Source organism: Triturus cristatus, chromosome 6 (assembly GCF_964204655.1).
Source record: "Triturus cristatus chromosome 6, aTriCri1.1, whole genome shotgun sequence".
Lineage (NCBI taxonomy): Eukaryota > Metazoa > Chordata > Amphibia > Caudata > Salamandridae > Triturus > Triturus cristatus.
Window position 1 is genome coordinate 876,443,519 of NC_140589.1, and position 15,389 is coordinate 876,458,907.

Genomic DNA, 15,389 nt, shown 5'->3' on the forward strand with positions numbered 1-15,389 from the left:
AGGCACCCACCCCTCCTGCGTCTGGGCATGTTCGCTCCATACATACACTGTTGGGGTGGGGGTACGCTCCATACATACACGGGTGAGGGTACGGTCCGTACATACACTGTTGGGGTGGGGGTACGCTCCATACATACGCGGGTGTGGGTACAGTCCGTACATACACTGTTGGGGTGGGGGTACGCTCCATACATACGCGGGTGGGGGTACGGTCCGTACACTGGTGTACATACACGGGTGGGGGTACGGTCCGTACATACACTGTTGGGGTGGGGGTGCGCTCCATACATACGCGGGTGTGGGTACGGTCCGTACATACACTGTTGGGGTGGGGGTACGCTCCATACATACGCGGGTGGGGGTACGGTCCGTACATACACTGGTGTACATACACGGGTGGGGGTACGGTCCGTACATCCACTGTTGGGGTGGGGGTACGCTCCATACATACACGGGTGGGGGTACGGTCCGTACATACACTGGTGTACATACACGGGTGGGGGTACGGTCCGTACATACACTGTTGGGGTGGGGGTGCGCTCCATACATACGCGGGTGGGGGTACGGTCCGTACATCCACTGTTGGGGTGGGGGTACGCTCCATACATACGCGGGTGGGGGTACGGTCCGTACATACACTGGTGTACATACACGGGTGGGGGTACGGTCCGTACATCCACTGATGGGGTGGGGGTATGCTCCATACATACGCGGGTGTGGGTACGGTCCGTACATACACTGTTGGGGTGGGGGTACGCTCCATACATACGCGGGTGGGGGTACGGTCCATACATACACTGTTGGGGTGGGGGTACGCTCCATACATACGCGGGTGGGGGTACGCTCCATACATACGCGGGTGGGGGTACGGTCCGTACATACACTGTTGGGGTGGGGGTACGGTCCATACATACACTGTTGGGGTGGGGGTACGCTCCATACATACGCGGGTGGGGGTACGCTCCATACATACGCGGGTGGGGGTACGGTCTGTACATACACTGTTGGGGTGGGGGTACGGTCCATACATACACTGTTGGGGTGGGGGTATGCTCCATACATACGCAGGTGGGGGTACGCTCCATACATACGCGGGTGTGGGTACGGTCCGTACATACACTGTTGGGGTGGGGGTATGCTCCATACATACGCGGGTGAGGGTACGGTCTGTACGTACCCGTGCCCATGCTGTGGAATGCTTGTGCGGCCCGTACCCAGGCCTTTGGCACATGGGTACGGGCCGTACTGCCATTGTTGGGGTGACGTGGGTGTGGGCGTGGTACGACTCGTACCCACGCTCTTAAGGCGTGGGTACAGTACGTACCTGTATTGTTGTGTTGCCGGTTCGCGTCGTCGCCCACTTCCGTTGTGGCGGACGCTGGCGTTGCTGGACACGCCCCCACCCCCTCGAAGTGACCAGGGCCTGGAGGTCAGGTATGTCCAGGGCATGTGTGCTGTTTGACTTGGGTGGGGGTTTTGTGTCCGGCCCCTGCCCCCCCCCTTTGCCCCTGGGTGTTGTTCTGACCTTCTGCGGCATCTGCGTCGGTACCTGTAGAGGAGGTCGACTGCTATGAGGGCCGAGATGACACGTACGTTCGGGTCCATGTCTGTCCGTTGCGTACAGGTGATCCTTGTGCGCGTCGTCCTGATTTCCCGGCAGTTTTTGGCTGCCGGAAAATATTCTCTGTGCGGGATGACGTCGGTGCGAATCGTACTTCCTGGTTCGTGGAACGCAGGCTGCATACGTTCCGACGTCACGTCGGTGCTTTTCCGGATGTCATTTGTATGTTTATTTTCCTCGGTTGGTGTTTTGTACGAATCGTACGGAAATAGTGTTTCCGTGCGAATCGTACTTGCATGTTTGTAATGTTTTACAACCGGGTACGAGTCGGACGGAGAAACGCCTCCGTCCGACGGTTCGTACCCGGTTTCTCCAGGATCCTAATCGGCACCTAGGTTGTTATATTTACGCACAAGTATTTGTGTTTATAATCAGGATTATAGTTATTCCGCCAATGTCTTTCAAGTTTATTTAAGAGTTTCTTTTTCTTTCCTAAATTTATATGAAACTATGGGTTCTTCACAGATTTGGGTATAATCCTCTTTATTTTTACTAGTGCATGTATTTTTAGAGACTCAGTGTTGCTGAGCTTTTCTAGTAACAGAGAGGGATTGTTGTCCATTCTATTATGAAAAGATTTATGTAATATATCTTGGAGCAAAGTATGGAGATCCTCCTTGCAGAGGGCATTACAATGAAATTTAGTAATGGTAGTGGTTTGGCTCTCTTGTGGGGTTATAGCTTTGCCTTTATAAGAAAAGTACATATATGGTGGTCTGTTCAGGGAGGAAATTGAGAGGTTAGAGAGCTGTGTCCATGGAAGATGTTCAAATCAGGATGAGGGTGAGACCTGCTTTATGAGTAGCTCCCATTACCAGTTGTGATAACCTTAGGGAGATGCAGGCATCTAGGGTATTCTTATCAGGGCCCGTCAGGAGATTGCTATCTTCTGTCATATATGAAAGTCCCCTACTACTACTGTGTCTGTGGTCCGTGTACATAGTTTGGATAAGGATTATTGATTCCTCAAGCCACTGTAGGTGATTTGATTTGGTTTTAGGGGTGGGGTGTTAGATCATGATGAAGCCTGTAGTGATATCAAGGGCCAAATCTAACCCGAGTAGGAGGGTTTTGATCCCTTCGCAGCTAGGGCAGCATGAGGTCTGTCTCTATAAATAAGACATACTCAGCCCCCTCTTTTGTCTTGTTGTTTGCTTCTAATATTTTATATTAAGTGAGAATCAATCCATTCAGATTGATTACAATCGGAGCTAAGTGATTTTTCAGCAAAAAATAATAGATCCAGATTCTCATTGATAATAATGGGTTAAATAAAGATGCGATTCTTTAAAGCTGATCAAATATTTAAAGTAATGCATTTGTTGGTTTCAATGTACATTACCCATATCATATCAATATCATGAAGATAGATGCCAACAGCAGGGAATTATGGATTAGTCATTTAGTGCCATATGCACAATAGCGATTTCATGTGAATCACTATTTGGAAATCGCTCTTCCTTATGTATGAAACGTTTTGTTTCATACTTGTGATTCCTAGTGGGTTGCAAATCGATCTACCTCATGAATATTAAAGCGGTTGGTCGCAGTTTGCGACCCATTAGGAATCGCAGCCATCACACAGATGGTCGCCTGCTGAAGTCAGCAGACCACCCTGTCTATGGCTGCCTTTTAATAAAGATTTATTTTTTTTGCAATACAACCTATGTTCCACAAAGCAAAACAGGATACATTTCAACAATGAAACATTTAACGTTTTGTTTTACTTTGTTTAAGAGCAGGCAGTGGAGTCCATGGATCTGCTGCCTGCTCTTAAAAAATGTTTTCCCAACATTCACAAAGGGGAAAGGGTCCCATGGGGACGCCTTACAATTTGTGAATGCATTACCACCAACTTTGAGTCGGTGGTAAAGTGCAAATATTTTGCTACCGCATTTTTTTTTTTATTTCAAATCTTTTTTATTGAAGAAATAGAAAAATAACAAAACATACAATACATGACAATAAATAACAAAAAATGACATATGCAATCCCCGACAAACAGGCCCAAAGGTTCTAAAAACTGACAAATCTATAGGGGAACCGCCCCCAACACAGACATACATGCAGTCATATTCCTCAAGTACATAATAATAAGATCCGTAAGTCCGGGCTATAAATCTGATCATCACATCCGAATAACATGAATGAACTTAAAACAAATTAAATTAAAGGAAAATATGTCATGAAACCAAGTTCAGCCCTCAAACTCCGATTGCGCTATGGTGGATGAGTGCCATGGCTGCCAATGCCTTATTTCATCGTGTGTCACCTGTCCAACCCCACCTCGCCCTTTACACTATCGCCTATCAGCCATAACTCCGCCACTACCGTTCAGGGCGGATCAAATGAGAACCAAGATCTGTCCAGGGATTTCCAGAGCCTCCTATGGGAAGCGCGCCACGGGGATGAGTGCAGAGCTGGGTTGTCAGCTCCTCTTAGAAACGAGAGCCACTCCTGCCACACCCTGAATGAGACCTCAGAGGCGCTTTTCCATTTGCATAGTACCACCTTGCAAGCTAGAGTGAGCAAAATATCTATCAACTGACGGTCATTGTCATTATGGAGCTCCTGATCCAGCACCCCCAATATAACATAGACAAACTCTTGTTTAGAATTGACCTGGAAGATATGATCTATGCAATCAAACACCTTCCCCCAGAATAATCCCAGCACAGGACACCCAAAGAGCATATGAGCTAAGTCTCCCACCTCCAACGCACAATTCCAACATAAGGGGCTATCTCTCAGATGGAGTCTATGGAGTTTTTCTGGCGTTCAGTATGTCCTATTAATGAGCATATATTTGGTTTGGGCTAGAATCGGGGAAATCTTATTCGTTAGTGCAGCAGCGTGTATCAAATCCCAGTCAAATACTAAACTGGTAGAATTAGGCTCCGATTCCCACTTGGATTCATTTTTCCTGTACGCCTTCCGTGGGGCAGGGAGAAGCAACTTATAAATTTTAGAAACAAAGTGACCCGACCTCAAAAGTCGTGGAACCTGGGTCTTAAGCCAGGGGTCACTCGAATTGAGGGAGCGAGTAGACAGGATAACCTTGAGTTTCAAAAAGTCATAGAAATCCATTGGTGACAGGTTGTGGCTGGCTTGGAGCGAGGAGAATGGCAATGGATGTCCTCCTTCAAATAAATCGTTCACCAGGTTAATGCCCTTCTTAGACCAACCTCCCCACTGCAGTGGTTTCCCTTCCAGCTTAAGCGATGGATTATACCATAAAGATACCATAGTAGACTTCCTCCACAGCAAACCAACTTTATGAGCTTGGTCTAGTCTCAGAAGTGCTCTCCTAGTGTTTAGTAAGATGTATTTGGAGTGGGGGAGATGGGAGAGATCCATTGAGAGTAATGCCATTAGAGGGGCACCACCAATGAGTGATTTTTCAATTGCGATCCATAGCGGAATATAGTCCGCGTCCTCATTCAACCACTGTGCCCCTTGTTTACATAGAAAGGCCGTCTGGTAGTTCCTGAAGCTAGGGAGACCCAAGCCTCCCTTCCCTTTTGATAGCTGTAGCTTCTTCATAGATATCCTGGGCTTCTTCCCCTGCCACAAGAATCCACCAAATAGCCCATCCACCTTTTTCAAGAAGGCCTCCGAAAATGTCATTGGCAACATACTTGCCAGATAATTCACCAATAGGGGTCACCATCATTTTTAAGGTTTCCGCCCTTCCCCACCATGAAAGGAATTTCGGGGACCATCCCTCCAGTAATTTAGATATTTTCTTCAGAGTCAAACTTTCATTAACCCCCAAAGTAGTGATTAGATCTTTATCAAATTCCAGCCCCAAATATTTAAAGCAGCCTGGTTGCCACGTTAAGCCAGAGTCTCCCATAATCTCTTTGTTACCCAAATTATTCAACAGTTTAACCTCTGTTTTATCTTTATTTAACTTGTATCCCGACACCCTGGAGAAATCATCAATGGTAGACATGAGGGCCGTTATAGCTTCTTCCGCCCTTTCTGATACTATTAGGACATCATCCGCATATGCGGTCAACTTTATTACACACTCTTCAAATGGAATTCCAGCAATACCCTCGTTAGCTCTCAAGCGATAGAGAAATGGCTCAATGTCCAGCAGAAACAATGAGGGCGAGAGAGGGCATCCCTGTCTAGTGCCCTGGTGCAGTTGAAACGCCGAGGAGAATGAGCCGCCAGCTCTAACTCTCGCAGAGGGACAAGAATACAGAGACATCACCATCTTTGTGAAGAAGTGACCCAGGTTGAACTTATGCAGGACCGCATTCAAATAGTTCCAGTCGACTCTGTCAAACGCCTTTTCGGCGTCAAGTGTGATTGCCACAGTAGGGGTAGATAACAGTTTTGCTCTTTCAATTACATGCGCCAGTATTCTGGTGTTATCACTAGACAATCTATGCTTTAAAAAACCTGCCTGTGAAGCATGTATCAATTTGGGCAGGACCTTTTGAAGTCGGTTAGCCAAAATCATGGCTAGGAGCTTACAATCAAGATTAATGAGCGAGATAGGCCTATAGTTCTTTGGCAGCACCGGGTCTTTTCCTTCTTTTGGCAGGACCGCAATAATGGCTTCCGACAACGTACCTTTCACTTCCCCCGTAGCACTGACTTCCTGGAATAAGTGCAAGAGTGGTTGCGATAAGAGTGATGAAAAGCCCTTGTAAAATCTAGCAGTGAACCCGTCCGGTCCGGGAGCCTTACCACATTTCAATGACTTAATGACCATCTCGACTTCCTGAAGCGTGATCGGACCATTAAGGTCATCACGATCCACATTGGAGAGGGAGGGAAGATTGCATTCATCTAAATAACCGTCAATTTTGGAGTCAACTACCTCTGTATTCTTGGCATACAGTTGCTCATAAAATTGTTTGAATACCTCCGCTATCTTGACCGGGTCCGAGTGTGTTGTTCCCCCCTGGTCTTTGATGGAATTGATCGTACTCTTCTGTATTTTAAATTTGAGGTATGCCGCGAGGCTCTTCCCCGCCTTGTTGGATGCACAGAGTTTGAATTGTTTCCTCCTAGTTAACCGAATCCCCGCTCTTTCACTTACTATTTTGTTATATTCATACTTCTTATTTGCTAATTTATTCAGTGTTTCTTCCTTCCTGTCGGACAAGTGTTTCTTCTCTAGCGCGGCAATTTCTCCTTCTAAAATCTCCAGAGCTTTATTGTGGTTCTTGTTTATGGCAGATTTTATTTTAATAATGACCCCTCTTATCGTACTCTTTAGCGCCTCCCAACGAATCAAATCAGTAGTATCTCCCCTGCCGTTATGTTCTAAGTACTCTCTAATTGCGGTCTCAATCGCTACCCTATGTTGTTCTTTTTCAAGGACCTCCTCATTAAACCTCCAGATTGTTTGCTGAGTAGAAGATTTGACGTTGGAGATGGATAGGGAAATACATGAATGATCGGATAAAACCCTTGGTTCTATAGATGTTCCTTCCATGCGAGGGATGCCATTCTTTGTTATAAATAAATAGTCAATCCTGGAAAATGAATCATGTGGAGGAGAGTAAAAGGTATAGTCCCTCCCATCAGGGTTCTGAAGCCTCCATGTGTCTACCAAATGGAATCGAGTACATAGATTAGTGAAGGCCCTATGGGATCTATTACTACGAAAGGAGCACCTGGAATCCCTATCCAATACTGGATCCAAAGGTAGATTAAAGTCTCCTGCCAGAATGTGTATGGCTGACTCAGGGACAGTCTCTAGTTGCCTGGACAGATCGGACCAGAATGGTAGGTCACATGTATTAGGGGCATAGACATTTGTCACATAAAATTCAGTGTCGTCTTTAGTCAGCTTGGTCGTAACCCACCGCCCTTTGGAGTCAGAAACGGAGGAGAGCAAATCCACGTTAGATTTTTTTGCAATCAATGTCAGGACCCCATTTTTCTTTCCCAACGCCTCTGACCCTACAACCTCAACAAAGAATTTGTTCCTGAGAGTATGAAATTGTGAGGCCTCAAGTTTAAATTCTTGTAACAATACAATATCACCTTTCTGTCTACGTAAATACTCGAGGACCTTCTGACGCTTGACTGGCTGATTGAGACCCTTGACGTTGAGAGAGAGTATTTTCAAGTTATTCACTCTTGCCACACCTATAGGGGTGTCAATTGTGGACAACGACATAGCCATTCAAGAGCTAACATGGTGAACTGTTAATAAACGACACTTAAATGTAGTTACTTGGACCCCCTTCAGTCTCTCCCAGAGCACCCCATCACTCACAGCACTGGTATGTAGGTAAAGGTATACTCGGCATAGGCACGGACAGGAGAATGACGTTAGACCTGGTATACACCGGTACTTGACAGAAACACTATTAGGATCCTGACAGCACAATCGGCATAGGCATGGACAACTGAATAAATGTGTACCTGGTATGCATTGGAGCATGACATAAACACCAGCAGGTTCACGGCAGTGCAACCGGCATAGGCATTGGCAGTAAGATGATGATGGACCTGGCGTGCATTGGAACATGACAGAAACAGCGACAAAAAGAAAGAATAACACAGAGATCAAACACGTACCCAACCCTCTCTCCCTCTCCCATCCTCCCCCCTCCCCCTCTCCCTCCCGGACACCCTCCCCCACCCCTCCACCCCGAGATAAACTAGTAGGCATGGTGACACGGAAAAAATAGTGTCCCTCCCATGGCCTCAACTCGTATCCGTGATAGTAATTCGGGAATTAACCCAACACATAAAACAACATAACCTAGTACGCCCATAAGGCAGCAGAACCCGTCCAAGTAGAGATCAACATAACAGATAGAGCTGCCGCTGAGCTACCCCAGTGGGGTTATCAACAATATTAGCTACCCACCTTTACCGACCTAACCTGTTTTAACAAAATGCTCACCGGGTAGCCCTCCTATCTATCCATCTTTCCTTGACCAAATCAACACCACACGATGCAAGAACCCCTTATATACTTGCATTAGATGTATGCATTAAATGCGCCTCCCTACTTCTTTGACTGGTTGGGAACCGCTACTGCGGACCAATGAACGCATCGTAGTCAGTAACAGTTCATGACTAGTAAACAACACTCGGACAAGGCACAAGCCACCCAAGAGCACAGAAGATAAGACTTGTGCCCCCCTCTACTCCACAACAGGGTCCAACATTGCAACAACACAGCAATACATCAGGACCCAACATTGTATGGCCATAAATGACATATTGACATAACAGTCTGCTATGGAATCAAGGAATCCTGTTTAGTGGAGGAAGCAGAGGCCACCGATGAAGTATCCATGTGTAGTTCCTCGCCTCCGTCCAGACATTTCCTGAGTGTTAACGGATCAGCGAAGACCTGCGGTGCACCCTTAATAAAGAAGCGGAACTTTGCCGGACCCACAAAACCAAATTGGTAGCCCAGCGACTTCAGCTGTGGTCGCAGAGCAAGAAAAGCTTTCCTCGTGTCAACAGCTTCTTTACTGTAATCTTGTGAAATGTACACTTTACTAGATTTCCAGAGAACATGGTTATTTTTGCGCACAAATGACAGTATTTGTTCCACATGTTGGTAACGTAAAGGCTTACATACAATAGGCCGCGGCCCCTTTTGGCCCGGCACGATCCTGCCTGGGACCCTATGGGCTCTATCGAATTCCAGTGGGTGATGGAAGTTAAGGTTAGTTGCTTGTGAGAACCAAGCCTCCAGAAATTGAACACAGGAATCGTATGACTCTTCTGACCTCTCCGGTATACCAAAAATGCGCAGATTCCCTCTTCGATTTCTATCTTCCAACTCCGACAGCTTCCTTGACATCTGATCTGTGGAGATGTGTAAGCGCCTAAGAGAGCTACAAGTTTTGGTCTCTGAGTCTTCCAGTCGGCTGATTCTTGATTCTGACTCTGTAAGTCTGGCATTAGTGTCTCTGATGTCTTTACGGATAGCTACAATTTCTTCGTTTGTGGACCTTGCAATCTCCTTCACCTCCTCTAGTCTGTTCAGTATTGTGTCCATCGTATAGGTCACATCCTTTTTTCCTTTGATAGGTGAGATTGGAGCCAGAGGTTCAGCCTTAAGTCTTTTCAGGTTCTTCGTGTCCTTGTCCCCCATTTTGTACTCACTGTTGGAAGACACTTGATGCGGTCGTTAAGACTGGTGAGTCTAATCAGGCCCAAATAACTTTGGTTAGGGCACCAGGCACAATATGGCACACGGGCAAGATATTACTACCTCAAGAGAGATCCCACCTGAACTCCTCCCATCGGTGTAAGTAGCGTAATCAGTGACTTGAAATTGCAGAGTGCCCCTCAGAATTTCACACGTGTTTTCTTGTGTCACTTGTGAACACCTTTAGTCAGCATGTCAGTGGGCATATGCTGCATCGCTGTACAACTGCACCACTCCCACGTGTCACAAAACTCGGATATGGAACTGCAGCCACTCTCAGATCTCTCAGCCCTCTCCGATCCCTCAGCTCTCTCAGATTTCCCAGATTTCCAGATCCTCCAGCTCACTCAGAACCCCAGGACCCTCAGATCTCTCAGATCAGCAGCGTAGAGTAATTGCGGTGATCACACATATATGGGAAAAGTCATGGCATCCATGCCTCCATCCATCCCCTCCGCAGTATATCATGCCTTCAGATATAGACATACTATGCGCCCTTCATGTGTTGGCTCTGTGATTGTTAAACGATAATTAGCCGCCAATTGGCAAGGAACAGCCGCCAATTTGCAAGGAACAGGAGAGTGATCTTGTGCACCAAAGCCGTTTTCACTGCTTACACCACCTTGGCCTGTAAAACGCTTTACCTGTGATATGCTGTTGCACCAAGCTGCCTTTGCATTCATGCCGCTTTAATCGTGGAGTATGTCGTCCCTCTTACACTCCGGCGGTAGTCCTCGCGTCCCGATCACACACAGGAGCAGCGGAGATTCTTGTGACCGCCATTTTGCCTCACCATACCTTATTGCTTATTGGCCCCGCTCCACACGTTTGGGGAGATATAAAACATTATTCTCCGCTTTCCCTCTCAAGCGCCTAGCAATACTCCTGCGCTGGCCTCTCCTCGACTGTCCTCGTATCTTCGTCACCCTTCGAGACACACAGAGACTCTCAGCGAATTCCGACATCCGCCATCTTGCGCCATCTTGCACACTTCCCACATCGGCGGCCTCCAAGCGTATCGGGAATGATCTAAGTGCGCCCAGATCCACTCACTGTTCATGTGGTGATAACGTGCTTCCTCCGATCCCTCCAGCACTCCGGTGAGGCAGCGGCAGCATCAATGCCCGTCAGGGACCGGCAGGCTCCCACTGCTGCACCCCGCTCGCGCCCGGTCTCCCGAGCACCGCGCTCAAACTTGCTTCCAGGAGCGCCTCACTGACTCAAATTCAACCCAGAGGTGGGGCTCAACCTCTGATCGCTGAAAACTTCATTTTTGTCACTCATGTGCCAGGGATTAACTCCCAAAATCACCCGTATTTCCTTGCCACGGGAGGAGCGCCGCTCTAAGCCGCCATCTTCTCCGGCGTCCAAACCACGCCCCTTGCTACCGCATTTTGGTTACAAAACATTCGTACATGCTAATGAGATTCGGTATTTGGAAGGGAAGCCCTAAACACGCACCTTCCAAATACCAAGTAGCAAACCCCAAATTGTGATTCGTAACTAGTTACTGTATTGCATTTGAGGATGATATGCACACAGGATAAAGTTGTACTCTTTTGAAGCAAACACAAATGATGAGGGAGGTAGAAAGACCTCATGGCTCAGGAGAGTCCAAAAATTGAATGCAATACTGTAAAATGATTTACAGACTTTAGAGGAAGGTGATGGATTTTTGACAGTTAGAATTTCAGTATAATATGCCTGAGGAAATGCCTTTTTTTGCATGTCACCCCCACATTTTTGGACTGATGCTGATGACCAGACTTCAGTGACTGTGTTCTTAACCCTTAACAAAAATATGTTAAATTGGCTATACCCAATTGGCAAGTACTGACTTACTTATAAGTCCCTAGTATATGGTGCCCAGGGAATGTAAGGCAGAGTGTCCACAGAGCGCTGCAGCAGTGGTTGTGACACCCTGAGCACGACAAAGGACAAAATGGCTCCCAGCCTGCCTCAGCAGACTGGAAGGGAAGTGTGTACACTGCTAGATCGTCTTTGCCATTAAAACCCATGGCAAAGCCACCACTTCCTTAACCTTGTATGTAAGACTCCCCTCAGGAAGGCCTATGAAGTCTTATAACAGGGAGCTGTATATTGACAAATATCTTTTATATGTTTTAACAGCAGCACTTCGAAATTGTCAATGTGCTGGGGAAAAGTAAGTTGCCCCAATGACTAGCACCAGGTTACCAGCTGGCATCTCAGCCAACCTAACTTCTGAATGAAACTACCTAACTGGGTACTGTAAGGTATCAAATCAATTGTGGCATTAAATCCAACTTGATGCCCAGGTCGAGATATTTGTCACTTTCAAGATTCAGCAACTTTCAGAGATTTGCTGCTTTGTATCCAGCGAGTCCAGTGGCCTCACAAAGGCCTTACCACACAGACAACTTTCTGTCCACCTGGGGGATGTGCGAACTACTCCCAGGCTAAGGAACAAAGGTAGTTGACACAGAGCGAGATCTTTCCTCCTCACCCAGGAAGGCCACTTGGGTTGTTGGCCCAAAAGGCTAGCTTCAAAGGGAAAGCAGCCTTTGAAGGGTAACCTGCAATAACACTCCTGGGCAGGATGCCTTTTGTTCCTGCAGACAAGTTGGAGACAAGGACAGGGAGGGAAAACGCATCCCCAAACCAGTTTTTTCTATGGGCGTGTAGCCTACAGGTATCCACAACTCTAGGGTGGGCTGCTGAGCTCCTGGCAGTTGAAGAAGGGTCCTGACATTCTGAGTGTGGCTAGATCACTGGACTCTGGGATTGCCAGATGCCACACTTTGCAGGAAACATGTCACTATGCGGGAGGAGACCCAGCAGCCTATTGGCTAGTGACCGTGTGGTCCCCTCAGAGCACTTTCCTGCTCAACAGAACACTCTTGACTTGAAGAAAGGACTGAAGAAGGAGTGCCCTTCTGCCCTTAAAACTGCAAAGGGAGAGGCTGCAGTGTCAGAAGGATTGAACATTCTGTACTTTGGGCTAGGGTAGTTTGGACTCATCTCACTTCAGGGATTCCAAGGATCAGGTGGCTGATCCCCTGGAACCAGCTCCAGGGTCACAAGAGCTAAACGAGCCCAAACCAACCAGCTGGTAGCCACTGCAGACGTCTTGACACTACCATTCCCCAGGCGCACAAAAGGACAAATCTGAGAAAGTCTACATCCATGTCTGCCAGACCCAGGAGTACTATCGGAGACTAGATTTGTTGTACTCCAGGGACAGTAGCCCCACCTAAGGATTTTGCCCCAACTACGGTGCAACGAGACCAGAAGTCCAACATCAGCTGGCCTCCTACTGCAAGGTAGAGGACTTTGAGGAACTTCAATTGCTGTGGTGAGAGATGCCCTTTGTTACCCAAGGATGGAGGGACAACCACAAAGACACCCCTGTCGACCACACCCTTACTGGAGCATCCTTTGACAATCTTTAGCCTGCATCCCCAGCATCATCCTGCAGAACTTGGAACTTGCTCTAAAAATGCTCTTGTGACCAGATAACTGTTTAAAGTATCTTCTCTGGTACCCTAGACCTTCCTCCGGTCAGATTTGGTCACCCAAGCTAGTCCAGACTCTTTCAAAATTGCAAAGGTTTACATACTTTTTGTTGAGTAATGCTTGTTTACAGTTGCAACATTCAGGTTGATGAATATTTTTTTATTATCAAACACTACTTTGCCAAGTTTCTAACATCTCTCGTCTACTATATGAGTTGTTCAGGCAGTGTGAATAACTAAAGGTGTAAGTAAGCCTTTCTTATTGGGTAGATAGTTCCATCTTTGTACTGATTAAAAACCACTTGTAAGTGTACCAACAGGAGCAAGTAGTGAAATATGTCAGAAACGGTGTCAAAATTAGCATGGAAACTAAATGAGTATGTATGGTAAACTATGTACTAATGGGCCCAATATCTGTACTGATTACTAATCACTCATTACTAGTTATAAGTATGTGGTTAAGCAATTAGTAGATAAAGTTGCTGAGCAAGAATTGGACAGTACATTAAGGCATTATTGAGAAAACTGGTGTGAAACTAAACACAGTAACAATATTTAAAAGGAATTCAAAAGGCCCTTTCGGTGCACTTGATTAATTGAAAAAAAACTTTGATGATAAAACAGTTCTATCATATTGCATGATACATAAATAGTGATTTGTCACAAGAAAGTTAACTTAGACAAGAAAGTTGAAAGTTACTACTGGTGTCTTAGTATGGACGTAAATTTAGAGGTTTATGTATAAAATTGTCATGTCTTGAACAACTTACAGAACATTCAAAGTAAAGGTGTGTTCTATAGCACCAATGGAATTACCCAAAAAGACCAGGGCAGGAGCTTGGAACTTGTTTTATAAAACACTTAAGAGACACTACTGAAAACGGCAGCATATCATGCTACTAATTGATTACTTTAATAGGGAAATGGAATATTGTGTTTGTCAAGACCAAGGTGACAATGAGTGATTGAGCTCTTGAAGAAATGTTCACCTGGGATGATTTCCTGATCAAACTATAGAAGACAAAGGTGTAGCATGCTCAAACTAATAGACATTTGAATATGAATACTGAATGATACGATACAAATGGGAAGAGTGTCCATAAAATAACAGAGCCTGCTGGCTTGCATTCTTGTGTATCCACTACTCCACTCGGCATAACTGTTGGATGATGCGCAGACCAGAAAAATGTGGATGAAATATCATGCAATAAAATATGATGAACTGAATATCAACTGCCAACACATTGTGAAGGTAAGCATAGGTTTAATATGGTAACTCCATATAGATGAAACTTGGTCATATATATGTTTTCAAAATATGTAAATGTGGCGTTAAGAAGAGTAAATCTATACTTACTTATAAATACTGAACTTCACAGCCCTTTGGTTGTTGATATTTTATCTATGAAATTATTGTAGGATGACATGTATGTGCTCAATATTATGACATTCAATCATTGGATGCATATGTAGCATAGAGAGATGTACAAGCGACAAAAATGTTGATTATTTTATGACAAAGAAAGTGTAACGTGATGTCATGAGATAAGGAGACTGTGAGGATCTAGGTGTACTATATGATATGGCTGTGGAGCCTTATTGTTGAGTACATTCACAGACACCATCTTGGGTACAGTCAGTATCGTTTACTTAACATTAAGCTCAAACCTGGGCAGTTGTAGCTTCAAGCAGTAAGGCATAGCAAAGGAACTAAAGGGTATATTTACAAGAACTGCCGCTAACTAGCGTTAGCGTTAGTTAGCGGCAGTTTTCTTAACGCAGCCTATTTAAAATACACAGCCTATTTACAATACGTCACTACATGGCTATATTATCAGCCAGCCGCATGGAAAACTGGTGCTAATACTAGCGTCAAGGCAATAGATGTTTTGCCGATAGCGAGAGAAAAGTGACAAAAGGCCAGTTAGAGGAAAAAACATTCACTTTAACAACCCCCCCAACAGCCAGGATGACCCGCCAGACTCCCAGGGGAGGGGGAATGCAGATTCAGGGCTCCATTTATGTTAAGAGGCACATCGCTGGGGAAAACTAGTGATGCATCACTTTACATAGCGCTTTCCCCGCTACACCATGGCAGCTGAAGCCAGGAAGTGGGGACAGTTAC